Below are 7,500 nucleotides of genomic sequence, written 5' to 3'. Positions count from 1 at the left end.
TTCAGCTACTTGAATAGGTCAAGCCAGGATACATAAAACGTATACAACCTATGTGAGTGTGAAAAATTAGCATATGCAGGAAGGAGCAATTTGTCCTACTTTCAAAACAGTTTCACTCCACGTCTGGAAACTTCCTGTCAGGTACAAGGTCAGTGACCTGAAGGAATTACAGTCACTAACCTTGATTGCGGAACTCAGCAGGAGCGAAGGCAGTCGTGTGCTCCCCTTCTCCCAAAAGGCGCCCCCACTCACAGCGACATTACACTCGACTGCATGAGGAGACCCCCAGGGGAAAAGGGGAAAATAAGGGAAAAACAACAAGGGTAGTTCTGACAGGTGAAGCGTCCCCCTGGGCTGTCACAAGGACCTGATTTCCCGTGAATGGAGTTCTCTGGAGTGGGAACAAAACAACAAGGATTACTAATTCTACTACTGTTCTGAACGCTAATGCCCCCTGGTGCTCCCACCCTAAGTGGTTCACTCCACTCACCGGAATTCCCCTGCACCCCGGACACAAGGCCTAGGTTCTAAGACAAGCGCCTAGGAGGCCGTGGTCTGATAACACCTGTAAGTGTCTTGTAACAAAAAGGAAAATGAACGATGTCTGCAGTAGCCCTCCTCAGGGTCGGAAAACTCCTGCAGAAAGTCTCGTAACAAACACCAAGGAAAGTTTCCTATTAAACGGGTAATGGTCCCTTTAAGGCTCGCTAGGCATAGGAAGGAACCAGGCGTCTGAAATCAACGAAGCGGTTACAGTCACCGCTTCTCTGCTATTTCGCCCTTGAATGCGGTCCCGGTATCGGCAAGGGTATCGGAGGGTACCAAGAACGGAACACAGCTTGAGGACGCTTATTCGGAGCGTTCTGGAGAGAGACGGCAGGCACAGCTATCGGAAGATTAGCCGGGAAACAGAGCAAGCAGCGCGCTCTCAGTCCGTCCCTCAATTACCTCGGTCTTGACTTCGCTCCGCGGTTCCTCAGACTCGGCTGGCTTCGACGACAGGAACGATGCAGCAAATTCTTCTCGCTGGAATCCGGCGGGGAACACCTTCCGCTAACTCCTCTCGGTCCTCGATTGTCAAGCACTTTCCTCTGGAGGAGGAGGTGCTTATATAGGGTGTTCCCTGCTTCCTTTGGAGGCGGTCCCGGGCATGCTGGGACATGTAGTGTCCCGGACTCTTCCTCCACCGGCTGCCTGAAGGGTATATAACTCGTGCCTGTCTAACTGTGGCCCTCCGAGTGATCGCTACAGTACCCCCTCTCAAGGACCGCCGACTCGGCGGGCGTCCTGGTTTGCCCGGATGAGCAGCATGAAACTGTTCCAACAATTCGGGACAGTGGAGGTTGCTGATGGGTTCCCATGTTCTGTCCTCCACCCCAAACCCTTTCCAATCCACTAAGTATTGCACCCTCCCTCTGACCAATCTGGAGTCCAGGAGCTCCCTCACCTCATACTCCACCTGCCCCTCTATCTCTACAGGGAGTGGTTTTTCAGGGAGTCTCATTGTTAAGGGGCATGGGCGAAGCAGGGACACATGGAATACAGGGTGAATGTGCCATGACGTGGGCAACGATAGTCTCATGGCAGCTGGATTGATGATTTGTTCGATCGAATACGGCCCCACGTACTTGGGTTTTAACCTGGTTATGCCTTTCAGATGCAAGTTTTTTGTGGACAACCACACTTTATCCCCCACTTGATACTGGGGTTCAGGCGTACGTCTGTTGTCTGCGTTACGTTTTTGAGCGGCTTGTGCCGCTTTCAGTTGTACTTTGGCTTCAATCAATACTGCCCGCAGATGGGCATGGTGTTCCTGGATGCTGGGCAGTCGCGAGGTGGTGGGCCATTCAAAAGGGAGCATGTTCGGATGATAGCCATAACTACAGAAGAAAGGAGAACATCCCAGTGTTGTATGCGTAGCGTTGTTGTAGGCAAATTCGGCCATCCATAACAAGGTAGACCAGTTCAGGGTGTTCTGTAAGGTAAAACAGCGCAGATATTGCTCCAGGGTCTGATTTAGGCGCTCCGTCTTCCCGTCCGTCTGAGGGTGGTAACTGGAGGAAAGCCGGGCCTCGATGGTCAGTGTCTTGCAGAGGGCCTTCCAAAAACGGGACGTGAATTGCGTTCCTCTGTCTGTGATTAATGCGCTGGGTATGCCGTGAGCCCTCACGACATGTTGGAGGAACACTCTGGCTAATTCAGCTGAGGTAGGTAGATGAGCCAGTGCTATAAAATGCCCCATTTTCGTTAGGTGATCAATGATGACTAGCACTACGGTGTTCCCCTCACAGGGGGGCATGTCCACTATAAAATCCATTGAAATGGTATGCCAGGGTCGTGGAGGGATAGGGAGGTTTTGTAGCAAACCTGGGGGTTTGGTGTGACTGGCCTTTCCTTGCGCACATGTTGCGCATGAGCCAACATAGGTTTTTACGTCTTTTCTCAGTGAAGGCCACCAAAAAGATCTTTCCACTCCTGCTATGGTCTTATAGATACCGGCATGTCCCCCCAGTGTGGAGTCATGTTCCTAGGCTAGTACTCGTTGTTGTAGCTGTGTGTCCGGAACGTACAGTGCATGGTAATGGTACGCCAAATCTCCGACGAGTGATCGGTGTTCTGGTTCCTCAGTCAGCCAGGCTTGGACGTCTTCCTCGGCTACTGCTACGCGCAGGTCTTCAAGAAAATCTTGAGAGGTGATTAGGGCAATGGTTGGTTCCCGGAATATTGCTTCTGACAAGATGAAAGGCGGCTCCGCTTCTTCTTCTGTTGGTGGGTTCTCTGGTTCTTCTCTGCGTGACAAGGCATCCGCCTTTCCGTTCTGTGATCCAGGTCTGTATTTTATTATGAAATCATAATCGGAGAAGAACAATGTCCAACGTAGTTGCCGGGGGGTCAAGGCCTTGGACGTCTTTAGAAACAACAAATTCCGATGGTCAGTGTAAATTTCCACTGTATGAAGCGCCCCTAATAGGTAATGTCGCCACTCTTCGCAGGCTCTCTTGATGGCTAACAATTCCTTGTCGGTTATGGTGTAGTTGACTTCACAGGGAGTAAGTTTCTTTGAGTAGTATGCGATCGGGTGTACCTGCCCTGACTCTGGATGACGTTGAGACAGCACTCCTCCCACGGCATACGATGATGCGTCGGCTTCCAGAATATATGGGAGCTGTGGGTCTGGATGACGCAGAATCGGCGCCTGAGTGAATTTGTTTTTCAAAAGCTGGAAGGCCTGAGCTGCCTCTGGACCCCATAAGAAAGGAGTGTTTTTTCGGAGTAGGCTGGAAATGGGATGAATGATCTTCGAGAAGGAGGGAATGAACCGCCGATAGTAATTGGCGAAACCAAGGAAGCTCTGTACTGATTTCACGTTCCGCGGGGTTTCCCAATTGGTAATGGCTTCGACTTTACTGGTGTCCATTTGAAACCCCTGGGCGTTGATGACATATCCCAAAAAGGTCACTTCTCGAGCATGAAAGAGACATTTCTCCAGCTTGGCGTACAACGAATGATGTGTCAGGCGGTCCAGGATGGCCTTTACATGCTCCACCTGTTCCTGGAACGTTGGTGAGTAAATTAAAATATCGTCTATGTAGACGATACAAAAGCGGTCCAGGTAGCCCCGCAACACCTCATCCATAAAATATTGGAAGGCAGCAGGGGCGTTGCATAGTCCAAAGGGCATCACCCTGTACTCAAAAAGACCGAACTTCGTCCGGAATGCGGTCTTCCACTCGTCCCCCTTTTTTACCCGTACCAGATGGTAGGCCCCTCTGAGATCAAGTTTGGTGAAGTACCGAGCTCCTTTCAATTGGTCCAGAAGCACCGGAATGAGGGGCAACGGATACCGATTTTTTACGGTAATTCTGTTCAGAGCACGGTAATCGATGCATGTGCGGAGATCGTCACAGTCTTTCTTCGGAATGAAGAAAAGAGGAGACGAGGCAGGGGACGTGGAATGAGTAATGAACCCTGAAGCAAGATTTTCGTCGAGGTAGTTCTTCAGATAACGTGTTTCTGGCTCCGTCAATGCATAGACCCTACTACAAGGAACAGTGGCTCCTGGTACCAGTTCAATGCAGCAATCATACACCCTATGAGGCGGTAACTGGGTTGCCTTTTGTTTATTGAACAAAGCGTGATATTCGTTATAGATTTCCGGTAAGGTGGTGGCTTCGTCTTGCAGAGGTTGACTGCAAGCGGACGCCAGGAGTACTGCCACAGTTGGTTCTTGATTTGTTCGCGGACCCTCCGTCTGCGTGCAATACGTCCTGCAATACGACGAACTCAAGGCGACTGTGCGTGCTGCCCAACAAACCACCGGATCATGTAGCGTCAACCACGGCATGCCTAAAATGAGCCGGAGTTGGGGCGCGTCGATGATGTCGAATTGAATGTACTCACGATGATCCTGGCCGCACGTCATCAAGAGAGGTATGGTGCGGTACTGCACGGGGCCTGAAGACAGGGCGGTGCCATCGACCGCCAGCACATGTTCGGGTGCATCTTTCTTTTCCCTGTCCACTCCTTTCTGGAAAGCAAATGTCTGGTCGATGTAGTTGCCTGTTGCCCCGGAGTCTAGTAAGGCGTCTACCTCCACCGCGTCTCTGGTGGTAATCTTGAGGGACACCCTTACATTCATGTGAGCCACAGCTGTTTGTAGGGTGTCAGCCAATACTGGGGAGATCGCTAGATTCTGTTTGCCCAAACCACGGACCTCTTTCTGATTTGGGCTGGTTAGTTTTCCGTCATTTCTTCCTGCTGCAGTAGGGTATGAATCTGTGGGACGGGGTTGGGGTTTCGTCCTGCGAGCGGCGTCCGGGCTCGGCATTCCCGAATGAAATGCCCTCCTTTGCCACAGTATAGGCATAACTTCAGTCTCCTTCGCTTCTCCTTTTCTTCCGTGGTAAGGGGCCCCCGTAAACCCCCTATCTGCATAGGTTCAGGTTCGTTGGTGGTCTTGGGCCGCTCCTCGGGTATGTTCCGTGGACGAGCGGGAAGGAACCGGGAGTCCCCTTTGCTCCTATCCCCTCTGCGTTCTAGAAGGCGGTGGTCCAGCTGGACCGTTAAATCGATCAGTTCCTCACAGGTTTGGGGGAGTTGAACTACTTGGGCTAGGACATCCTTTAGCTCTCCACGAAGTCCTTGGTAGAATAATGTAGTCCTCTTCTCTGGTGGCCACTCCGTCTCCACTACTAGTCAGTTAAAGGCCGTGATGTAGGATAACAAATCAAGGGACCCTTGCCGCAGCGTGAGCAGCTCCCGGTCTATTGACATCATATGTGACTTACGGTCGAAGAGCTTCCTCATCTCCGTGCAAAAGTCTATGAACCGATGCAAAACAGGATCATTTCGTTCCATGAGTGGGATGGTCCAGCTGGCTGCGTTACCCCCCATGTAGGACATCATGAAGGCCGTTTTGGCCGTGTCCTCATGAAACACCGCCGGTTTACAGAGGAAATGGAGCCGGCACTGGTTCAGGAAGGTCTCGAACTTCTTCGGTTCCCCATAAAACCGTTCTGGGGGTGCTAGTGGGATGCCACTGTTCTGTATGACATGGACCGTAGGGGTGGTGTCCGTTGGTTGTGAAGGGGATGGGGTAGTGGCAAAGAACCCTCCCCCTTGCGCGCCAAGAGACTGGGTAGGTATGGTACGAACCGGAGGAGGCAGGGTCGCTTCTCGAATATACCCCCCCGGTCCCTTATGGGTGAGGCCGGCTACCTCTCTACGCAGTGTACCCATCTCCTTTTGTAAGGTCTGGTTCTCTAAGCGAGATGTGTGAACCTCCTGCTGTAGAGCGGTAATGCTCTCCAACAGCGAGGTCAGCATCACATTAGTGTCCATCGTCCGGGCTGAGTGACCAACGTGGGCTTGACAATCTGTCAGGTACAAGGTCAGTGACCTGAAGGAATTACAGTCACTAACCTTGATTGCGGAACTCAGCAGGAACGAAGGCAGTCGTGTGCTCCCCTTCTCCCAAAAGGCGCCCCCACTCACAGCGACATTACACTCGACTGCATGAGGAGACCCCCAGGGGAAAAGGGGAAAATAAGGGAAAAACAACAAGGGTAGTTCTGACAGGTGAAGCGTCCCCCTGGGCTGTCGCAAGGACCTGATTTCCCGTGAATGGAGTTCTCTGGAGTGGGAACAAAACAACAAGGATTACTAATTCTCCTACTGTTCTGAACGCTAATGCCCCCTGGTGCTCTCACCCTAAGTGGTTCACTCCACTCACCGGAATTCCCCTGCACCCCGGACACAAGGCCTAGGTTCTAAGACAAGCGCCTAGGAGGCCGTGGTCTGATAACACCTGTAAGTGTCTTGTAACAAAAAGGAAAATGAACGATGTCTGCAGTAGCCCTCCTCAGGGTCGGAAAACTCCTGCAGAAAGTCTCGTAACAAACACCAAGGAAAGTTTCCTATTAAACGGGTAATGGTCCCTTTAAGGCTCGCTAGGCATAGGAAGGAACCAGGCGTCTGAAATCAACGAAGCGGTTACAGTCACCGCTTCTCTGCTATTTCGCCCTTGAATGCGGTCCCGGTATCGGCAAGGGTATCGGAGGGTACCAAGAACGGAACACAGCTTGAGGACGCTTATTCGGAGCGTTCTGGAGAGAGACGGCAGGCACAGCTATCGGAAGATTAGCCGGGAAACAGAGCAAGCAGCGCGCTCTCAGTCCGTCCCTCAATTACCTCGGTCTTGACTTCGCTCCGCGGTTCCTCAGACTCGGCTGGCTTCGACGACAGGAACGATGCAGCAAATTCTTCTCGCTGGAATCCGGCGGGGAACACCTTCCGCCAACTCCTCTCGGTCCTCGATTGTCAAGCACTTTCCTCTGGAGGAGGAGGTGCTTATATAGGGTGTTCCCTGCTTCCTTTGGAGGCGGTCCCGGGCATGCTGGGACATGTAGTGTCCCGGACTCTTCCTCCACCGGCTGCCTGAAGGGTATATAACTCGTGCCTGTCTAACTGTGGCCCTCCGAGTGATCGCTACACTTCCAGAGCTATGTAGAGAATACAAATGAGCTTTAAACTCATGAGGAAAGAGGTTTGTATGGAAAAAGGAAAACAAAAGCATATCGTACTCATAAAATTCTCAATATATAGATTCCAAAAAAGTGCTTCCAGCGAAAAGAGCTGAAAGAACACTATGGGATGTAAACCTGAATACCTTTCAATAATATGTTCTCCATCCATGCATACCACCTACATGATAAAAATCATCTCAGGTGGACGGATGACCGCGTGGCCTAATGGATAAGGTGTCTGACTTCGGATCAGAATATTAAGGGTTCGAGTCCCTTCGTGGTCGTTTTTGGCCAATGGTCACACAATCTGCTTTACATTCAGAGTGGAAAAAGTATTTTCCAATACTCTTGTAGTCCTCACTTTCTCAGTACTAATCATTAATAAAGTGGAGTACATACTGTAAACTCATTCAGGTTGCATCTTCAGTCTAACTACTTGTGCATTTTAGTGGCATTAAAAAGTGCTTCTATGCCG

At 51.1% G+C, this 7,500-nt stretch overlaps 1 non-coding gene across 1 annotated transcript; it reads left to right on the top strand.

Annotated features, from left to right (window-relative positions):
• Nucleotides 1-7,236: 7,236 nt before the first annotated feature.
• On the top strand, nt 7,237-7,309 carry TRNAR-UCG (transfer RNA arginine (anticodon UCG)). The gene has a single exon. It is a non-coding gene; the product is annotated as a tRNA-Arg (tRNA).
• Nucleotides 7,310-7,500: the final 191 nt, after the last annotated feature.

This window comes from Triturus cristatus, chromosome 4_1, assembly GCF_964204655.1.
Source record: "Triturus cristatus chromosome 4_1, aTriCri1.1, whole genome shotgun sequence".
In the NCBI taxonomy this organism is placed as follows: Eukaryota; Metazoa; Chordata; class Amphibia; order Caudata; family Salamandridae; genus Triturus; species Triturus cristatus.
Note: the sequence above shows the minus strand (reverse complement) of the source record. Positions and strands in the feature narration are given on the sequence as shown.